The 22,758-nt window shown below is 51.8% G+C and overlaps 1 protein-coding gene across 2 annotated transcripts in view; it reads right to left on the bottom strand.

Annotated features, from left to right (window-relative positions):
* PTK2B (protein tyrosine kinase 2 beta) overlaps positions 1 to 16,661 on the bottom strand; it is a 108,462-nt gene extending 91,801 nt beyond the window's left edge. For both annotated transcript variants that reach the window (XM_045535815.1, XM_045535816.1), the window contains exon 1: positions 16,512 to 16,661. The gene's annotated coding sequence lies outside the window, so the exon portion shown is untranslated. The remainder of the gene's footprint in view (positions 1 to 16,511) is intronic.
* Positions 16,662 to 22,758: the final 6,097 nt, after the last annotated feature.

The raw sequence follows: 22,758 nt of genomic DNA, 5'->3' as shown, positions 1-22,758 counted from the left end.
GGGTCTCAGACAGGCTCAGTCACCTGCAGCCAGTGGTGTGAGCATCTCCTGTCCTGCTAAGTTCCTCCTGACAGCCGGAGTCCTCACCGTGGCCTCCAGGGTCATGAGCTCCTGGCCTCCTCTACGGCAGCTGTCGTGTCTACTGCACACAGGGACACTTTTCCTTGACTCACCTTCCCATTAATGTGTCAACCCTGTCATAGACTTTGTTTGTTTTCCGTGCCTGGAATCACCCACATGTCATAGAATCTGCCAACTTCTCGTCTCCTCCTTTGATCAGAAAGTCGGCGAAGCAGTTCTGTACCAATAGGTCACTGAGTCAGAAGGTCGGGTCTGCAGGCTGGGGACGCAACCGCTTCCCTTGAATTCACAAGCAGCAAAATTCACCCACGCCCCACCCCTGGCTCAGCTTGCCTTGTCAGGGGACCAGGGGTCTGTTCCCACAGAGCCTGTTCTCTGGGCCATCGAGCCCCTCACTCAGAGCGGCCACTCCGTCCCCCACTGCCTGGGGAAAGAAAGAAAAGCAGAGGCCCGAGAAGTGGTGGAAGTCCACATGGCCTGACCCTCTCCCGAACCTTCTCCCTCCCTCCAGTTCTCTAGGGCAGCCCACAAAATCATAAGCATTCTGTGGGGTCTGTAACTTCTATGCCTTGGGGTGACGTGGCCAAACAAGATGTGATCACACGGAGGTGGCGGGAAGCACAGGAAGTGAGTCTAGAGCCAGCGGGATCCCTGGGAGGACCTCGGCCACCCTGGGCGGGGGCTGGGGTTCCTGCCAAGCACAATCAGGCGGATGCGGGGCGGGGCCCCAGGTGACCTGTCCGTCACCCATGTTTCTAGTAACGTGTCCCACTGATACAAGCAATAGCTAAATGGACGGAATACTTACTACATGCAATGCACTAACGCTAAGTGCTTTATAGACACAAACATACGGTCTCTTTTTAATCTTCCCAATATCCCTTTGAGGAAAGCACTATTGTCATCACCATTTGGCACGTGCGGAAGCTGAGGATGAGCCGGGTTGGGAGGTGTTGGGTCACGTGGCCGGGAAGCAGAGGGGCCACACCTTGAGGAGCGTGTGCTCCTAACCCTGTGACCTGCCCTACGGGAAGGGTTGTTTGTGTGCAAACAGGACGTTCCTCTGCCTTTCCCAGGGGACTGACTGCTCCGTGTTTAAAAGAGCAACGATGTCAGGGCCAGCCTTGTGCTGGGGAGGGGAGGTCTGGGGGGAGAGAGGCGGGGAGGGACACACACAGAAATGAGCTGAGGTGCTTGCCATTTTCCTGAGAGGAGAAAGATGGGGCAGGAGCTAGGAGTGCTTTCTCCAGCCTGAGTGCATTTTCCTTGAGTCATGGCACTCCGAGGCTTCATGGACTCGTGGGGTCCACAGGTCAGGGGACACCGCAAGCCTGGGGACACCAGCGGCTTCATTTGAGAAGAATGAAGCCACATGGCAAGAGCTCCAGGCTGCCTTGGGGAGAGGCGCAGTACTCGGAAGTTGCTGGAAGGGGCAGGGGGCGGCTTGGCCATGCTGACGGAGACCGGGAAGGAGCAGACCTGGAAGAAGCGCAGGAATGAGCAAAAATTAAAAAAAAAAAAAAAAAAAAGGAAGGCTCAATCATGAAATTCCTGAGGCTGACTGGGATGCCAAAGGCAGTTTGTTGCCTGAGGAAAATATTCTTAACACGGCTCTGGGGGTGGCAGCTCCCCGAGGGGCGCGGATTAGTAATCAGATTATTTTTGAGGGTGACGAGCCCGTCTGAGTCTGGCACCGGCCGCATCATCTCGGGGCGGGGGGTGAGGGGGGTCACAAACGCCTCCTCTTCCCCATCGCTGGGCCTTTGTGGGAACATTCCAAGAACTAGGGGCCAGGGAGGGCCAGTGTAGATGGGTCCTGGTTTTTTAGATTCTCATTGCGATTCAGCAGACACCGTTGGAACACCTCCTCCGTGTGACCCCTTGTTGGGGGACGTGGGCACCAGGGCTCCACCCTCAGGATTTATGGTCTAATTGGGACACATATCGTACACGGTAGGATAAGGTAGAAGGGAAGTCCTAACCGGGTCAGGCACAGGGCGCGGATCAGAGAGCCTGGCGAGATGAACTGGGCGCGGGGAGAAGGGCACGGCCAGGTGGCACCCGGGCAGGGTCTGCAGAGGCCTGAGAGGTGGGAATTTAGGAAGGCCAGGAGGGGGGTCTTGGCTGAGAGAACACCGTGGACAAAGGCAAAAGGCTAGGGAGGCCCCCTGAGCTGTCTCGGCGCTGTGGGCAGACAAAAGGAGCCATGGTCACTTTCCAACCAGGTGGGCATCTAAACCACTTTTGGAGCATTAAGAACAAAGCAAAGCAAAACCAGCAGAGGAAGGAAGGTCTGCCTGGGTGGGACTGCATATAGGCACAGGAGCCTTTAAAAAGCTCCTGGACAGAGAGGGGGCTCTAACAACACACACCCTGAGGAACAGAAGTGGAAAAGTGCTCAAGGGGCTGTCCCCACAGGGCCCTCCACTCCAGTGGTTCTCAAAGTGTGGCCCCCGGGCTGGCAGCGTCCATGCCAGGCCAGCATGGTCAAGGCCTCTGTGTCCTTCCAGCCATGTTCCTATCATGATCCTTCTAGATCTAGCCACCTCGAGATGGTCACAGCTTCCCCAACAAGAAAAGTCTTTGGTGGTTTCTTATCTTTGCATGTGCTGTGCTCTCAACCTGGAAAGCACCTCATATCACCACCTGTTTTTTGCCGGGCACACTCCTATCCATTCTTCAAAACCCTTCCCAGGGTCACCCCACTGCGAAGCATTTTTGGCCTCCCCTTGGTAAAGTTGGCAGCCCTGACCTTCATGTCTCCATGGGGTTTGTGCCACTCTCTTGCAGCGCAGCTGGCTTTACCGGCATTGCTGTCTCATCTCGAGGAGAGCCTCTTGTATATGCCCTGTATATGCCCTAGTGCCTTGAGCAGCGCCTGGCCCACAGTAGGTGCTAAATAATGTGGAGTTGGGCTTCAGATTCACCATGTCAAAGCCACCAATCCCACACTCTCAAAAAAGGAAACATGACTTCAAGGACGTACACAGACGCCTTCCTTGCAGATGTTCAGAACCAAGGAAAACACCCACCTGCTAGGACAGGAGAGACTCGGATCTGACATGGCCCAGAAGGAAGGATGAGCTGTCACTGTCCCTGGGAACATGGGGATCCTGTCTAGCAACGGCCTAAATGTCAGTGGAGGAGAGAGAGATGCTTCTCTGATGCACGCGGACCCGAGCCCCTAGTTCCAAGCCCACCCACAGCTGTCACAAAAGCAGGAGCCCAGGCCACATCCACACTGCCTTTTACTGTCCCTGTCCCCAACCCCTAGCTCCAACCACACACTCCAGAGCCAATCTCTCTTTGCATCACCGCCCTGAAGATCTTTCCAAAGACCACTATCGTTCTAACTTCTTCCCTCTGCAGGGTCTGAGCCTTTTGAAGTCATCTCCCTGGCTTTTGCCCACGTCTCTTTCACTTCTTCGTGTCTGGCCACAGCTTCCTTTCTTATCTTCTCGCCTGATATTCTTCCTCTTTCCTTTGCTCCTTCTTACCCCGAACTCCAGGGCACCATTTGCCAGCTCAGACGTTTTCTTGAGAGGATCAAAGGGGCAGAACAGGAGAGGGTGTCTCTCCGTGGCAGCTGGTGGCGAGTTGTGGCCAGTGCGATCTCTGAGATGCATCAGACTGTCCCCCCCAGAGAAGGGAGAAGGAAAAGCTGCAGAGCCAGGCCCCCGAGGCCCTAGGAACCCCGAAGCCTCCACGTTGCTGGGAAGAGCGGCAGAAGCTGGGGCCTGAACAAGGCAGAACCCATGAAAATCCTCGTGTCATATCACGTCCCTAAAGGTACTGTCTGATGACTTATAAGCCCGAAACGAATCCTGCAGTCACGTCGCTGATCTCTGAGTCTCTCAACCACCTCCAGGAAACTGGGCAGCCTCGGTTTCTCCCATTTTAAGGGAAGATGATAAAGAATATTCCAGACAACAGAAAATACAGTGTCTTGTTTCCCACCTGTAACTGCAAACCTGTTTTTAAAACAATTTTGTACTTGGTTCTGGGAAATGTTAATTAAAGGCCAATGTCAATTTTCTAAGTGGAGAGATCGGTGTGGTTGCTTGATGGACTGGTTTATAGGCTTGTGTCCCTTCTTTTGTTCTTTCATTTAGTTCATTATTCCACCTGTCCGTCCACCTGTCCGTCCACCTGTCCGTCCACCTGTCCATCCTCCCATCCATCTACCCATCCACTCATTTGTTTTTAAATATCACATTTACTTGAATACGAGGTGAAGCTCTCTCCCTCCCCAAATTATCTGTCAGAAAAGAGGAAGTTTATATTCAAGCCCTTACATAATCTCTCATATTATGGGTTGCTTTCTCAATTACCTTATTTTGAACAAAAATATGCTGTTTGGGAAAAAAATATAAGCCTGAAACCACTTCAATCAATGTTAGCTTTGGATGGTTACAAAGGTCACTTGATGGAATTTGTTTGTTTTTTTTTTTTTAAGAAAGTAGGCACAGTACTACAATATTGATTCAGCAACTTTTCTTGAGGGCATAGCCTCACAATTCTAAGTGTTGAATGTTGTTGTAAACACACCTTTAAAAGATCATTTTTTTTAAAAGCAATGAACTAAGTGGTTATATTGTCAGCATAAAAAAATAAATACCTTCTAAAGGATTCAAATAGACATTTTTCCAAAGAAGATACACAAATGGCCAACAAGCACAGGAAAAGATGCTCAACATCATTAGTTATCAAAGAAATGCAAGTGAAAACCACAGTAAGATACCCCTGCATCCCCACTAGGACAGCTAAAATCAAAATGACAGACAATGACAAGTGTTGACAAGAACGTGGAGAAACAGGAACCATGATGCACTGCTGGTAGGAACGTAAAATGATGCAGCCGCCACGGAAGACAGTTTGTCAAGTTCCTCAAAATGTTAAACATAGAGTTATCACACGACCACTCTTAAACCTCTAACTAAGAGAAATGAAAACATATGTCCACACAAAAATGTGTACATGAATGTTCATAGCAGCATTATTTGTAATGGTCAAAAAGTGGAAACAACCCAAATGTTCATCAACTAATGAATGAATAAACAAAATATGGCATATCCATACAACAAAATATTATTCATCAATAAAAAAAGAAACAAAGTACTAATAGATGCTACAACATGAATGAAGTTTCAAAACATTATGCTAAGAGAAAGAAGCCAGTTACCAAAGGCCACAATATTGTATGATTCTATTTATGTGGAATACCCAGAAAAGGCATGCTCTTAAAAATATAAAGTAGATTAGTGTTGCCAGGAACGGGGGGTGGGGGGAGAAGGAGGAAGGAGGGGTGGGAGTGGAGAATAGGGAGTGACTGCTAATGGTACGAGGTTTTATTTTTGGAGTGACAAGAACGTTCTGCAATTAGATAGTGGTGATGGTTGCACAATTCTGTGAATATACTAGAAACCACCGACTGTACATTTTAAAAAGGTTAATTTTATGACATGCAAATTACCTCTCAAAAAAGCTGTCATTAAAAAAAATAAACAACTTCTGGGTTAATACAAACTAGCTGGCTGGGCATGGTGGCTCACGCCTGTAACCCTAGCACTCTAGGGGGCCAAGGCGGGAGGATCACTTGAGGTCAAGAGTTCGAGACCAGCCTGAGCAAGAGTGAGACCCCAGTCTCTACTAAAAATAGAAAAATTAGCCGGGTGTGATGGCATGTGCCTGTAGTACCAGCTACTTGGGAAGCTGAGGCAGGAAGATCATTTGAGCCCAGGAGGTTGGGGTTGTTGTGAGCTAAGCTGACACCATGACACTCTCACTCTAGCCCAGGTGACAGAGTGAGACTCTGTCTCAAAAAAAACAAAAAACAAAAAACAAAACCCAAACAAAATAGCCAGCTCTCTTTAGACAGTAGGGGCAATGATACATGCAGAACTGAGAGAGTTGATGCAAAAGTGTCTGGTGATGAGAAGGACACAGGGACACAGATGTCAGAGATGGGAGGGAACAGTACGAATGTTTCATAAACTGGGAGAGCTTGGGAAAAGTTGTATTTCTAAGCTAATGTGTTACATTATGTGTGATTTAAAATGTCACTAAAATAATATATTGATTATTATCCTAAAATTTACATACTCAAATTATCTTTTTCTATTCTTTTTTTTTTTTTTTTTTTTTTAGCAGGCCTCCTCATTGGGAGAATGAGGATGCCTTATGTTTCAGGCACACGTTGTACGTATCGGACACCAGCTTGTGTTAGGCACCAGGTTGTGTCCTTGCGATAGAACAGTGACACTCACCCCAGACAGGCTGACAGCCTGGTTACTGTCAATCAAAGAGGAGATCAAGTTTGAGGTCATTTTTACAAAAAGTTTGTAAAATAGATGATAACATCTTCTAAGGGTTATTCTTAATCTTTTGGAGTCACGGGTTCCTTGGGGAGTCAGACGAAAGCTGTGGACTTTCTTTCCATAAACATATGAATTTGCTCAGCGGTGAAAATTACGCATCTTCTTTGAGAAAGTTCAGGTATGCGACCCGCCCCCATCCACCTGCCATGCCCAGGCTGGATCTCCTACTTTGAGATTGTTCCCTTCCAAATCCATTAGCACTTGGACACATTCTCCATCTCCCATGACACATAAACAGTGAGCACCTCACGAACCGGACACCTGGAGAAGATTCTAGATGATGTGGGCCCCAGGAGGTCCACGGAGGGTCCCAGGGGCCACTGGAGGGGACTCGAGGGCCTTGCAGGTCCCCTTCCCACTGAAACCTGGAGGGGTCTACTTTTACCTGGCTTGTATTTTGGGTTTTCGCCTACGCTCCACTTTGAAGAAAGCTTTTCCGCTGGTTAGAAAATCCCCGAGCCCCCTTATTGTGCATACAAATGCAGAACTGGAGGCTTGGACAGACTTACCCAGCTGAGCCACCCAAGAGCATATGTTGGGACATCAAGGAAGCAGTGACAAGCCCAGGGCTCCCCAGCTCAGACAGTGCCAGCGCTGTCCCCCAGGGTCCCCCAGGGTGTGAGCACAGCCCGGGGCTGAGTGTTTAGTGCACCAGTGCAGAAAAGCTTTTTCTATACAGATAGCTAAAAAGGAGGGGGGAGGGCTCAGAGGCCACCCTGGTGACAGCCAATGCAGATAAAGGAGCCGATGGGGACTCAGTGTTTACAAACCTTGGAACGGCAGGAGCCAGAGAACTCAGAGTCTGGGGCCCATGGCAGGCGCTGTGTCTGTACACACTGGTAGGTCGAAGTCCAGGTGACTAAAAACTGTCAATCTCTGCCTTGCAAATCTCTCTCCCATATTCCCAAAGCATCACACCCTCTGTGGAGACTGCCTCACGTTTTCCCACTCCCTGTCCTTCTCCTGTCATTCAGCCTGGCCTGGATGGGCCCAATAGCAGGAAGGGGAGAGAAAAGGGAGAGTCAGAGGCACAGGGATTACAGAGATTCAGGAGTGGTTTAGGAAAGGGATTAATGAGCTCCTGATCTACATTGCTGACTCCTCTCTGGGCTATGGGAATCTCCACCTTCCAAAGAGGCAAGAAGGGCATCCTGACCTCGGGGCGAGAATTCAAGAGGCCTGGGCTGTGGTCCCTACCCTATTGCAACTGGCTGCTGTGATGCCCGTTGCAGGGAATGAGGAAGAGCCGTCTGGCTCAGGTGAGCCAGGCATGAGTGTGTGGGGGAAGGACGGATCACATCTCGCCAGCCCAGGGGAACGAAATTTTCTCCCTTTGGAGCTCGAGGACACAAGGAAGGGAAACAAAATGAAAACCATCTGCCTGCCCTGGAGGGATGGCGCATCAGGTTGAATTGGTAAATTCTGGGAGATCAGAGGATGCAAAGGAGCCCAGAGGCTGTCGTGGGGAGCTCAGGTGTCGGGGTGGGGGGCGTGAATTGAGCCTTAGAGGAGGAGTACGTGGACTGGGGACGCTGGACGGGGCTGGCATTCCAGGCAGGACACCAGACATGCGCAAAGGTCTGATGGGGACCCATGAGCAGACCAGCCCAGCCGGGGTCAAGGGCTGCATTTGGGAAATAGGGGGAGGTTAAGGTCGGATTGTGGAGGGCCCTGAATAGTAAATTCAAGGGTCTGGACTTGTCTGGAGGCATTGGGAACCTCCAAGGGAACCAGAGATGGGGAGGAGAGGCCCTTGGGTGATAAGAAGCCATATTGGGTAACAAGGTTTGGGCTGGAGCAGGGGCCACAGAAAAGGGAAGGAAGGAATGAGAGGCACGAAGAGAGAATCTGCAGGACTGAGTGATGGGCAAGGTACGAGCAGAGGAAAGCGGAGGCATGGAGAGAGGGGTGGCCTCGCCAAGGCTGCCAACCTGAGAGTGCGGGGGAGCAACAGCCGCAGGAGAGAAGGAGCGAGACCCGCAGGAGGGGGTTGGTTTTGGGTGGGAAAAGGATGAGTTTAGTTCCTGAGCTCCCCCAATGGGAATGTCCTACAGACTCCGGGAAGGGAGGGCGGGAGAGCCCTGGGAGTCATTGGCAGCCATGTGGTCACTAGGGATGGGGCGGAGAAGGTCCCTGACTCGACTCTCCAAGAGGCTGCAGGACGGAGTTGCCACGGAGCAGGCAGGACACAGGCTGGCATCTAACACACACCTGGCAGCGGGGCCCCGGAGGCAAAGGGCTCGAGTGTGAGTCAAGGATGCAGAAGAAGGAGATTCGGGAAATTGACTTACGTAACCTAAACAACTGACTGCTTCCCTAAGCCCTACGTCTCTTACATCTATCCAAGCGCCAGCTTCAACTCAGAGAAAGTAGAAGTGTCCAGCTGATGGGCAGTCTCTGTCCAGGGGCCTCGGTCATCCTGAATTACACAATTTATTCAGACTCGTAAGGGCTGGACTATGACAGTTCCCTCCTCTCTGCCCCCTGCAAGGCGAAGGTCTCTCTGTGCCCATCCACTGGACACTGGGTCTGATGGCATTTCCACCAGGTGGCCTCAGCAGCAGCTCCCTGCCCTGCAGCTTTCAGAACAATGCCCACATGGCTCAGCCTCCTGGCCGAGCCTTTTCTTACCGACCACGCCTACCTCCCTTGGCCTTTTGCCACCCTTGGCTGCACCCTGAAGTGAGTCACTCAAACCAGGCCTCTCCACCTCTCTGCTGTTTACACTCTTCTGTGACCATAACCACCCTCCCAATTCCCACGACATATCCTGCCTGTCCTTTCAGAGCTTTGCCCCATGCCACCTCCTCCGGGAAGCATTCCCAGACTCCTCAGCCAGAAAGGATCTCTCTGTCCTCCAATCTCATAGCACTTGGTGCCTCTGTTGTGGCACTGAAAGTCTCCATCTTGCCCTACAGTTACTTATCTTCATGTGTTACCTCCCCTGCCAGACTGTCAACTCATTGAGGACAGATATCGTCCCTCAAACTTGGGGACAAAAGACTATATGCCTCGAGAGTGAAGGGAGTAGATAATGGGAGAAGCAGTCAACAAACGCCTAGAATAAATTGCAAAGGAGCAAACTAAGGCTCAGGTGGGTTCCGTCACTTGGCAGTGTCAGACAGGTAGAAACGACAGAGTCAAGACTCAAACCCAGAATCCCGAGGTGGGAGGATTGCTTGAGATCAGGAGTTCAAGACCAGCCTGAGGAACAGCGAGACCCTGTCTCTACCAAAAATAAAAAAAATTAGTCAGCATGGTGGCAGGCGCCTGTAGTCCCAGCTACTTGGGAGGCTGAGGCAGGAGGATGGCTTGAGCCCAGGAGTTTGAGGTTGCAGTGAGCTACGATGACGCCACTGCACTTGAGCTTGGGCGACAGAGTGAGACCCTGTCTCAAAAGACAAAACCAAAAAGAAAACGGAAAAAGACTCAAACCCACATCTCTCCGACTCCAAACTCGTCTTTGCTGGGACAGTGGCTGCAACGTTTTACGGGGGACTCTTCACACAGTCACGTGTTTCTCTCAACGACCCTAGTCAGGGAGGCAGCACCAGCTCTTCCTCTTCAGGTGAGAAAAGGGAGGCTTGGGAGAGGAAAGAGCTTACGCCACGTCCCTCCCGGGCCCTGGCTCTCTTTCCTCTCACCAGGGCTGAGAACCTGCCTGAGCTGGGGGCCGCCTCCTGTCGTGAGCCAAGGATGGGAACCGAAACCCGTGGTGAGCCACTGATGGCCGCTTCAGTGTTCAGAGACACACACTGGTGGCAATAGCGCAGGGCACCGGATGCTGCTAAGAGCCCCCGAGAAGCTGCAAGGCCAGAGGCATCAGATCTCTCGGAACCTGCCTGGAGCAGGAACTCGGGGTGGGGAGGGTGGCAAAGCCCAGCGGGCTGAGAGGAGCTCTGACTCCAAATGCCCATGAAGGACACAGAGAGCACCTCAGGTGCCAGAGGGCGTGGGGGGCCTGGGGACAAAGAACATTAATTTGTTTATTTATTTTTTTGAGACAGAGTCTCGCTCTGTTGCCCGGGCTAGAGCGAGTGCCGTGGCGTCAGCCCAGCTCACAGCAACCTCCAACTCCTGGGCTCAAGCCATCCTCCTGCCTCAGCCTCCCCAGTAGCTGGGACTACAGGTGAGAACCATGACACCTGGCTAATTTTTTCTATTTTTAGTAGAGACGGGGGTCTCACTTTTGCTCAGGCTGATCTTGAACTCCTGACCTCAAGCGATCCTCCAGCCTCGGCCGCCCAGAGTGCTAGGGTTACAGGTGTGAGCCGTGAAGCCTGGCCAAGAACATTAATTTAGAAACCAGAAACCTGTGCTGCTCAAGTGCCCAGGATCACTGCAGGGGCCACTCTCTCCCAGGAGAGAAACGAAACTCCTGGATGAACAAAGCCCCAGCTGGGGGCAGAATTCCCAGCAGCGCCCCTCCCCAGTGGGGCACCAGTTTGACTGCCATGGCTTGGGGGGCTGGGTGGTCTCAGAGAAGCAGGTGGAAGACCCTTAGAGAAAGAAAGGGCATGAAAGGGGGGGACCGTCCTACAATTGTTGGGGGAGTCATCCCAAGAGACCAGAATTAAACAAACCCAGCAGGAAGTTGGAAACCCGGGCAGAGGGGGATTCCTTGGAGCCCCTGTGTCCTTTGTGAGTGATCCCGCAGAGTCCGTGTGGGCAGATTCAGAACATGAAGGGGAGAGAGAGAACCGGAGAGGGGGACACGTTAGCGAACCTCGGTCAAGCTAGGGAAGGGGTACCAGCATGGGTACGGGCAGTTGCTGATCTTAGTTCTAGCCACGTTGACTGGCTGCCTTATCAAAGCAGCAATAGGGAAAAGGTGAGAGCAGGGGAAGACCCAAAAAACCAGGGCAATGTCCACCGTGAAGCCCCCCTGCCAGCCCACCTGGAGGGTCTCCTGCAAACAAAAGTCTGCACTCGCTCACATCAGACGGCCCACGGCGCCTGGTTAGGTGGAAACGCATCAGAATACGCAGCCTCGAGTCTGCTCGCTTAATCAAACCGTCATCGTGAGTAATAATTATAACTTGGGAAACAGTGGAGTGACTCAAAAGGCTGTCCCCTCCCCCCGCCACCCCCTCGCTTGCTGCACAGTGTTAGAGGCCCAGAGAGCGAAGCCACCATTTCCTCCTGCCTGTCAGCTCTGCACGCTTCCAGTGACCACTCGGCCACCAGGGCCTGAGTGGCATTCGGGGACAGTCTCTTTGCTGGCTGAAGAGTTTGTTGGGCCCGGCCGCTTCCAGTGAAGAAGGAGGGGACGGGGGGTAGTAAATACTGTTGTATCCCTGGCGCATGTCTCCGGGCAGCGCCCAGGACAAGCTATCTGCTGCCTCTCAGAAGGTGGCCTATATCCTCTGGGGGAAAAAAAAAACAAGTTCTTCTCCACCAGCTCAGATATAGCCATAAGTGTAAGAACATAGGAGAGCGAACACTTACTGGATGCCTACTGTGTGCCTGTTACAGGACTGAATGTTTTGCATACAGTCAAGGCTATTAAGTGGGTGCATAATACCATCTGGGATATTAAAATATTGAAATAGTCCATATTCCTTGGTAAATATCCCCTGCCGCAGTCCCCTGAAGGCTGCCTCCTCCACCCCCAGGCTCCCCATGGTGCACGAATCCCTCCCAGCACAGCGGGAGGCCTCTCTGATCCTGCTCAGTCCTGTTTGATCTGTGCCCAGACTTTCGATATTTGAATTTTTTTTTTTTTTTTGAGACAGAGTCTTGCTCTGTTGCCCAGGCTAGAGTGCCGTGGCATCAGCCTGGCTCACAGCAACCTCAAACTCCTGGGCTCAAGAGATCCTTCTGCCTCAGCCTCCCGAGTAGCTGGGACTACAGGCATGTGCCACCATGCCGGGCTAATTTTTTTCTATATACTTTTAGCTGTCCAGATCATTTCTTTCTATTTTTAGTAGAGACGGGGGTCTTGCTCTTGCTCAGGCTGATCTCGAACTCCTGACTTCGAGCAATCCTCCCGCCTTGGCCTCCCAGAGTGCTAGGATTACAGGCGTGAGCCACTGCGCCCGGCCTGATATTTGAATATTTTGAATACACTATGTCACTCCATCCTCACCCAGAGCCCTGTTGTCTTCTGCTTCCTACAGATGAAAAGCCAGGGCTAAGTGACCTGCCCAGGGTCAAAGAGGGAGTCCCAGAGCTAGGCTGGACCCAGGCAGATGGACTCTGAGCCCTGGCTCTTGACCACTGACTACCTGGGGGTCAAAGCATAGTGGTGCTGCTGCAGAGATGGCCACCCCTGTCCCTGCTCTCCTCCTTCACCCTGGCATTGACCCAAACCCTACCAGAGACTCTCCATCCTCAAGCTCGCGGCACCTTTATTACCATGCGTTCAGCACCAAGCAAGACTCCGCTGTGCAGCTCTACTCCAGAGGCTCCCACGTGACCACCTTGGAGCTCCATTCACCTGGGAGGCTGGAGTCACATGGTCCAGGGACCTATGGGTCTGGGCAGGGGAACACCAGCGACTGAGTGACCTACTACTCAGGGTCCACCCCAGGGTAGTCTCCCGCCCTTCCGTGTTCGCACTCTCAGTTTTATTTGTCCTTGCGGTGTTCAGGGCACATGGAGCTGCTATTGTCACCATAGAGAGCTAAATGCCAAGGGACTTAGACTTTTCCCAGGGTCCTCTGCACAATGGGACATGGCTGTGGCTATGACGGGAAGGATCAGGCCAGCACAGGTAGGAGTTTGTGTCTGTGAAAGATGCATAATGCTGGGAAAGTTGCACAGAAGAGCTCCTTCCCTGAAAATCTTGTTTAAGTTGGACACTAGGATGAATCAGGTCCATTCGGCTAGAGATATGGGAGGTACGATGCTGTCTGAAAGATCCGCTTGGTCCTCAAATGGCAGCTATGTGGATGTTCACTAGACACTGAATGCTACTTCCCTTGAGAACCTGCAAGGGCTCTACAGCCACATTTAGGGAATGCTAGGATGAGCCCAGAGACACACGTGTCTTTTCTGCAGGACTTATCATAACCTTGACCGTGCAAATATGCAAGACACATCTTCAAGTAAGGGCTCATTTGAATGTTTCATCAGCGGAACACGTCTCACTCTCTCATGGCTAGAGTATCTCTGAACACCACCTGGCAGATGCTGACCTAAGGCCCCAGGGACACAATGCTTATCACCGGGCAGGGGAATGGGGATTTAGCCACTGGAAAGAGGGACCATTTTTCACCCAGCAGTTTCCACAAGAGAAACACACTTTCCATTTCCTCTTTCTCTTAACAAATGCTTAACTCCTTCCAGGTTCTATTCCAGGAGGTCCCGAATTTGTTCCTACAAATGTTCCCACTGATGTCAAAACACGGTTCACAAGGCACTTTTACTTTGTCTCTTCCCAAGTTTGAGTTTTCTAATAAGGAACTCATTATAGAACTGGGAATCATGACAGCAAATTTCATGGCGCATTCGTCTGTGTCGGGCACTGCGCTAGGTGTTATATGTAGATTTTTCTCCTTTAACTCATTCACATTTCCCTTCAGTTAATTCTAATTCGAGCCACTCCCTCTCTGCCCACCCGCCATCCTGGAGGAGAGAGTGGGATATCGCCTCCCCTTGAAGCAGGTCCCAGGGAAAGGGAATGCCAAAGCTGAAAAAACAATGCAGGCTCCTCCTCCCCACCCCAGGGCTAACCTCGCCTCTCACTGAAAGCGGGGACCCCTCCACACCTTTCCCTTGACAGCCTGGAGTGCTCCGTAAATACAAACGGAAGTACATGTTCCGCACACACTCTGCGGATGCTGTTTTGCTCACCCCTATGAGGGTCCTTTAAAAATAAATATGCACACTCTCCCTTTCGCACTCACTAGGCAATTTACATACATTATCAGGGATCTCCCAGTGCCCTGGACAAACAGGTCCTCGCCCTCATTTCACAATCTGGGGCTCAGAGAAGCTAACTGGTTATGCAGATTTGAATCCAAGTCTGTGGGGATCCAAAGCCCAGTTTCTTTCTCAAGTGCCATCCCCCTCCACCTGTGTGGGCGAGTAAACTGACCAAGGGATTGATTTTTCATATGTACAACAACGTGATCAGTGAACGAGCTCACAAATGGAATCCAGGAGGAATGGTTACACGACAAACGTGTCCTGAGCCTGCTCTCAGGGCGCCAGGGCAGGTCCCAGCCTTTCCTTCCCAGCATAGCGCTGACTCCAGCTTGCCAGATAAACACGGGACTCCCAGGTACATTTGAATTTCAGGTAAACAGTGAATAATGTCTGGGTGTACGTATGTCCCAAATATTTCACGGGGCATACTTACACTGAAAAAAACTATTCAGCTCTTATCTGAAATTCGGATCTGAGCGTCCTGTGTTTTTATTTGCTGAATCTGGCAACCCCATCCTCACGCTGGGAAGTCTCTTGCCTGGCTCAGGTCGCCAGTGTTGCTCCAACAGGAGTTGCCATGGCAGCCTGAGAGGCCTTCCCAGGCCCTTGTGGAGCTGCCTCCATGCACCTCTGCAGCTTCCCCTCGCCCCTGCACTCTCTGGGCTCCCAACAAGCAGAGCTACTTTCAGTTTCCTGGGTGCGTCATGCTGCCTTTAGCCTGTCTCTGCACTTGCTGTTCTCTCTCTCCTTCCCTCACCTGGCTAATCCCTATTGATCTGGGTGGCTCTCCACTGAGAGTCACCTCTGCCAGGAAGCCTTCCTGGCCATCACTGACTGGCTCCCCCCACAGCCCTCCAGCACGGGCTTGGTTAGCACCCTGTACCTTCCCATGGCAGCCCCCCCATGCCCACCCCCCATTCCCATGTTGCCCTGGCGAGCAGGGGCCATGCCACACACACCACGTCTCCCCACACCCAGCCCTGGTGCCTGGCTGCAGGTAGGAAGCTAGTGAGTGCTTCTGGGATGAATGAACAGACTGTCCCACCAAAGCTGGGTCTCTCTCGAATGTGCCTACTTCCTTCCGCCCTTGTCTCTAGTCACTTTCCCATCTCTGCTTCCTCCTCCTTCCCCTCCCCCCAGCGTGGTTGTGAAACGCCGGGGCTCAGGCCAGCAAGGGCTGGGGGAGCAGAGGGCAGCCAGCAGAGGGGTGCCGCGCTGCACACCGCCCAGTCAGCCGGCCCAGCCCCAGCCCCAGGTCCTGACAGCTCTTCCGCCTCGGGCTTCCCAACCCCTCCTGGTTTGTGCCTCCTCTGAGTCCAACTTTCTGTTCTTGGTCTCCCGCTGGCCCCTTAAATGAACGGACTGGGGTCTCACTCCCAGTTCCGGGTGTGCGGAGAAGCCATGCCCGTGTCACGGGCCGAGGGCTGGGGCAGGTGGCGGGGCTGGTAAACAGCCCCCATATGCTGCTCTGCTCGGTGGCACCCGCAGCTTTGCCCACGCACAGCCTGACAGCGGGAGGCGGCGGAACTTAACCCTTGAGCTGTGCTGGGAAGGGGGCGTCCACAGGAACCTGGGTGGCCAGCGGTAACTTTATCCCCGCCAGAGACACACACACACACACACACACACACACACACACACACGCGGCCACCCCAGAGTTAGGGTTCTGTGCCCCTGGCAGAGCCCTGCTTGCTCCAGGCAGGGCTTGATTCACAAGACGCCCTCTCAGGGGGCAAGACATGGCTGCAGGAGGGGCGGGGGGCGGGCTGGGGGCGACCCGACCCCCGGCGGGGCTGCAGGGCCGGGAGAGGGGAGCCCGGCAGGAGGCAGCGAGGCCAGCACGGGTTCAAGCGCTCTCTGCAACCCCACCTGCCTGCACACCGTGGCCCCCAGCCTCCCCGTCCGACTACTTAAGAGCACAAAGAGGGAGAAACACCCTTTAGTGTCACACTTACTCCCAAAATAGAACACCTCTCCCCCTGCGGCAGGCGAGCCAGCTCCGGGGCGCGCGCAGCGCCCGCGGCTCCGATTTCCTGGGTGCGTCGCTCCTCCTGGGAACTCCCGGGCCGTCCAGGCGGCCGGCCCCGCAGTCCTCGCCCCGCGCCCGGCCCTGCCACCCGGGCCAGCCCCCAACTTCTGCCCCGCGCGGCGCTCAGCCCCGGCTGGCGGGAGGGGACTCACCCAGCGAGGCGCGGCCCGGCGACGGCTCCTCGGCTCGGCCAGGTGAGTTGGGCCGCGGCAGGCACAGGTGAGCGGCCCGGCAGGTAGGGCGCCGGCGGCTCCAGAGGCTGCAGCTGAGTAAGAGGCTGACAGGTTTGTGTTCCCCCTCCTCCTCCTCGTTGTTAACCACACCCCTGCGCTCTCCTCCCCACTTGCTTAAAGGGTGGGGTGTGTCCTCTGGGTGCCTGCTCCAGCCTCTTACCATAAACTCTGAAATAGAAGCTGCCACCAATTCCCCGGGGCTGCCCGGCCACCTGGGGGGCCACCTCTGCCATCCCCCGGCCCCCAGATGGTATCCTCAGATGTCACTGTGCCCCTTGTGGGTGCAGACCCCACAATTCCTACCAGCCCCCTCTTCCTCCTGCTCCACCTGCAGCCTTTTTTAAGGCAACACTTCTCAGGTTAGTTTTTGCTGAAGTTGGAGACTGTTACCTGTCATGTACTCTCAGCACCTGTGTCCCTGTCACTCCACATCCTAAAAGGGGGCCCCAGCCCCTTTTCAGGGCTTGGAATATCAGGTGAAGACCACCAGTGGATTTGGCAGAACTGCTCCAGGTCCCTCAACTCCAGGGACCAGGTCCCTGAGCTGTGACCCGGCAGGATCAGAGGGCAGTCCAAGAACAGCGGAGAAGCGACAGCCTCTTCCTGCAGCCCTGTCTGCACGTTGGTCCACTTGGCTGCCCGGACAAGGGGGCTGCTCCCCTCCCTACTCAGGCCAGCATGGTAAGACCTGAGGCAGGCGCTCAAGGGCACTTAGCGACACTTCTTCCCTCTCACTAGAAAGATTCCAGACTTTCTCCTGAGTGGGAGGAGGTGACCTGGACTTGGCATTCAGCCAAGGAGCTGGGGCGGACTCAGCATCACCCACATCCTCAAAGGCCCTCTCCGGAGCCCCTGCCCCAAGCTTCTTAATTCTGTGTCCTGTGGGCGGTTGGGGTCTGGCTGCCAGGGCTGCCCTGTTGCACAATTCTAGAGGATGCTATTCACAGCGCGGTCTCTGAGAATGGCGCCCCCTGGAGTTGTGCGCAGTATTTGGTGAGCCAGCACCTGGTGAGCATGTCCTGAGTGCCAACACTGCTAAGGAGGCACTTAGTTTATGCGATTGCATCGAATTCTCCCCATTTTCTGAAGACTTAATGAATAAGAAACACTCAGTGTTTCTCAAAGTGTCATTGGTGGACGACCTGAAGGTTTTACCTGGGTGCCACTCAAGCTCTACTGAAGGTCAGCACCTCTGAAGCTGGGCCCACCTGCCCCAACGTGGCCCATGCGATGGGTGCTGGACCCCTCCCCCTCCAACGCCCCTTCCTCCCATTCACCGACTTTTTGTGTTCCCAGCACTCCCTGGGGGTCTTGGGGGCAATGCCAGTGGCTGCACAGCAGTCAGAAGGTGGCCAGGCGGGAGACCTCGGCCAGGGCAAGTCAGGCGGGTAAACTGAGGTTGGCAAGGGAGGCAAGGGGATGATGCGACGGGTAACTGATCAGGAAGCAAGGACATCGTCAGAGGGCAGCCAGCGGTGGGTGGCCCTTCCGTACTCTTGCGCTCCAGAATGAGGTGACAGTGGCCTGGCGGTGGGAAGGTTACACACCTGAGGGCGCTGCCCAGCGCCTGTACTGAGGTGTGGCTGGGAGCTAGAAGAGCAAAGCCCATCCGGACGGCTCAAGAGACGATGGGTTTGTGTGTGCTGCCCCCGTGTGGCCACAGCGATGAACTACAGCCTCATCCCACCAGAACTGATGCAGGGAAAGGTGCGTTTTCAGAGGTTGCTGAATTCTGCACTTTTTTTGAAGCTCCTAGAATCACTGAATCATAGGCTTGTAAACGGAAAAGACCTTCAGAAGGCGGCCAACTCCGCCTTCAGGCCTCTTTGCGTTCTTTTCCAGTGTAGCCCACGAGGGACTAAGGTGACGAGGTCACCTATTTCTGCTTGTCATCTGCCTTTTAAAACACCTCAGAATTCTATAGCAGTATCTAAAAGGCACGACCCATGTCTCCTGGTGGGTTGCAACAATGCCCTACCCCAGTGGAGAAGCAAAACATTTCCCTCCGTCTGCTTCTGTCTGTGTCTCACGCTGGCTGAGTGCCCCGTGGGAGGCGCTGGTTGTGGGGGTGAGACGTGTGCTTGGATCAGCAGGAAGAGAAAACTGTAAGGGAACAAGACTTTGGGCAATGTCCCCCCTCGCTGCTGGACGTTTCCATTCAGCTGTCGCTCCCTTACTGCACTCAGGTTCACAACCACGCATCACCTTGGTCCCCGAACAGACGCGCCCCTGTCCTCCCCGGCAGTTTCGACAGCAGTGGACCCAGTGTTGACTCCCCTGCTCCCCCACTGCCCCACAGCCACGCGATCTCTGAGTCCCAGAACCTGCCTGAGCATCTTTCCTCGTCATTGTTTCCTCCGAGTCCATCAAGCCCACCCCGGTTCAGGTTCTCTGTGTCTGGACTCCTGAGAAAGGGTCCCCCTAACCTGTCCCGCACCCCTACTCTGGGAGCAGTTGGGACTGCAGCTTGTGAAAGTGGTCCGAGCTGGCCATTAGCTTTTGGGATGCATTTGAAATGGAGGAATGGGTAAGATTGTCTAGGGCAAGAATAAGAAGGAGCGGAGGACTTCAAGTCAGGCTTTTACCGGGAGCAAATTAACGAAGAGGCCAAGGTCCAATGGGGCGGGCTGATGAGTGAATTGGAAGTTAAGACACGGAGGCAGCATGTGCCTTCTTCAGAGCATCCTAATTAATATGCCATCACTTGGCCTACTTTAGGTACAAATTAAGGCAGAACCTCAACTTCCTCATCTGTAAAATGGGATTAATTTACCTTATAGGGTTGTTGGAAGGACTAGAGGTAAATAATCCATGCACATGTCCTTGCTAGTGCTATGGCTTGTAGCCAACTATTCATGGATATTATGTCCTGTAGCAACTTTTAAAAATGGGTTCCTAAAAAAATAATGGTTACTTTCAAATATTCCACTTCTCCCATCCCAAAAAAATGTGGAGAAGAGAGAAGAAACGAAAATAGCAGAGTTGATAACGATCTAAGTGGAATGATGGGTACCTGGTGGTTAATTGCACTGTTCTTTCTGCAATACTGAGTATATCTGAAAATGTTCATAATGAAAAAGTTAAAATAAATGAAAACAGAGCAAGATCTTTCCACAGAGAGGAAAAAACATAGGCTCCTAGAAATAATCCAATGTGAATCTCCTTGGGAAAAATAAAGGCTATTTAAGCCACTGAGAAATTGATCTGGGTCTCCGAGAGTGAGTGCGGGATGGAAAAAAGGCAGAAGGATGTTTTTCATTTTTCCATTAAAGAGCAACAGGCAGACAGCCTCGGTGCCACGGAAGCCAGGTGATTTCCACCGCGATTGGGTACCTCGGGGGCTTCCGTACGTCCCACAGTGGCTGCAGGATGCTTCTTCAGAGAGCAGCTGCCAGGGGAAAAAAGCCTTCCCTGCTGCCCTGCCCGCTCCAAGTTAGCTTCATAACAAATCTTGCCATTGTTGACTTTGACAATCCTAAGGAACGTGGCTATCTGGTCCCAGCCCTGGAAGCATCGACTAGGAAGTGGAAGCAGATTGCTGCAGGGAGATGCATTGTTAGTAGCAAGAAGAACCTCTAGAAAGGAAAGAAAAACAAAAAAATGCCTAGCAAGTACAAGAGCCCTCAAAACACAGGCATCTGTGGCCACTAATAGGACAGAGACAAACCCTGCATACTTTGTTCACTCCTGAGGGTGTCACTTTATCACCCAGCACAGGATAGTCAATGAGATCAATTTTGGTAAATCATGAGGAATAATTTAAATTATATTCTGCATCCTTTATTTTAGAGGGGAAAAAAAAGCACACACTATATTTCAGAAATACTCCTATACAAAATGTTTGCAATAACATAATTGGCTGCTTAAATATAAATTTCAGGAACATGGAAAATCAGCTTTGACTGTGTGTTTTGTCCAGTTGCCAAGCTGCCTGTCTGTTCCAGAGCATTTTGCCACTCTAGCGCCTTTGCCTTTATAGTGAATACAGCAATGCATAACTTCCCCTGTGGATGATCTAGACAAGGGGTTAAAGCCCAAATGCCTACAGAGGCCAGGCAGGGAATGCGAGGGAAGCTGGCTGGATAGGAACTGTGGCAAACTGGAGAACAAATGTCCCTCCTACAGGAGCAGCTGCTGTTCAGCTCACAAGTCTATTGCCATGCAGGAAAGTAAGCTTAATGTAGCCAGATTGTCCCTGTAAAAAAAAAAGAAAAAAAAAAAAAAAAAAAACAAAGCAAAAGGCAGACAGTGAATTATCTGCAAAGGAAATTAAGGAAACAATTCCACTTACAATAGCATCCAAAAGAATAAAATACTTAAGGAATAAACAACCAAGGAAGTGAAAGACTTGTACACTGAAAACTACAAAACATTGCTGAAAAAAGTGACAGAAGGCATAAGTCAATGGAAAGACGTCCCGTGTTCATGGATTGGAAGACTTAATATTGTCCAGGTAGTTGCCTACCTAATGGCGATTTCCCCCTCTTTCAGATTAATAATAAATAGCAGAGCCCCAAATTTGTCTTGGTGACCATCCTTCCACCATGTGACTCAGATCAGTCCTGATTGGTTCAATCCAATCACGGTGGTCTCATTCCCCTTGCCAGTGATGAATTTAGAGTGAGCATGTGACCCAGTTCTGGCCAATAAAGCATGAGGGGAAGTCTTCTAGAAGGTTTTGGCGAAGGTTTCTTAGCTTTTAAAATGAGACGTACACTGGGAGAAATGGCCCTATTTCATTTCTGGACGTTGGTTCATATCAAGATAAGATGCAGGAGTTGTCATAGTCTAACCAAAAGGAAGCCGTAAGCACTGACATAATGAGCCCCAGAGCCTTTTTGCCTCTGGACTTCCCGTTATGTGAGAAAATCAACCCCCTTCCTCCTTAAATCATTTTGTGTTGCATTTTATATATGTATAGCTTAAATGGCACAAAGAAAAAAATGTGGATTTTATTTTATGGCTCAAATAAAAGATGTCTGCAGCCAAATCTGACCCAGAGGCAGGCAGTTTACTACCCTTAGTGTTTCCCTGGTCAGTTGCATTAAGTACTATTTCTTATGGAAGTTCTCCAGCATTGCTCAGGCCTACCAAGAGCACCCCCCTCCTTGTTTCTGTGGTTTAGGTCTCAGAGAAGGTGCAAGCCATCTGTGTTCCACACCAAGCATCAGACTACAATGGCTTCCTCAAAGATTTCCTTGGTGAAAATTCTCTGATGAACAAAGTCTATATTGTCTGCAGCTCTGGTTGCCTATTTATGAAGATGTACTGCCAGGCCTGCAGCTGACCCACTCAGCAGCCTTTCTCCTTGCCCCACAAACGCTTTTTGATTTGAATTTCTACTCCTTGTTCTTATTTTGATTTGTGGCCCCATTCAGAGTGTAAGAAGAAGCAAACAAACAACAAAACAAATAAGGAAAATCAGATAAGAATAGAATGAAACACATAGAAAGCAATGCAGATGGAATCACAGAGCAACTGGGAATGCATATATAAGAGTACAAGGAAACGAGACAAGATTCTCCAGGGAAGTGCCTGGTGTGTGGGGTATTAGCTCCATCTTGTGGCTTTTTTGGATATTGCCCCTGGAGGTTAATTTTTGAACCAGTATCCATAGCTGGAGACCTGAAAACGTGTTGGGTGGGTCATCTAGAACATTGGCTTTCAAACTTTAGTGGGCCTGAGAATCACCTGGTGGGTGTGTGAAAATGCAGGCTCCTGGGCCTCTTCCCCAAGAGAGGGGAGTAGATCGAAGTGGGCCCAGGAAGCTGTGCTTTTAGAAAGCTCCCCAGGTAATTGCAGGAGGTCCACAGACCACATATAAGAAACACTGAAGGCACTATAAGAATTAGTGGTATCTGTCCCCTTGGGATTGTGAGGAAAGGACTATTCTGAGGACAAGTTTCGAAGGAAATTGTCAAGAGCTGTAAAGAGTCTGAGATTTTACCTTACTTGCAAACTAACACATTAAGTTTGCATGCCACAGTTTCACTCATGTTAATAAAACGTATGAGACTCCTGGTCAGAGACAAAGGACAGTTTATTCCTAACAGCAGTAACAGTAGTCAGAGTATTGTCATCAGGCCAGTTTCCTGAGCTCGAATTCCCACGAGCCTGTGTGACGAGGGTGACAGTAGGTTGCATGATAGGAGAGGAACCCTGAGTT

This window comes from Lemur catta, chromosome 22, assembly GCF_020740605.2.
Source record: "Lemur catta isolate mLemCat1 chromosome 22, mLemCat1.pri, whole genome shotgun sequence".
Lineage (NCBI taxonomy): Eukaryota > Metazoa > Chordata > Mammalia > Primates > Lemuridae > Lemur > Lemur catta.
The sequence above is the reverse complement of the archived record's forward strand: the minus strand, read 5'-3'. Positions and strand labels throughout refer to the sequence as shown.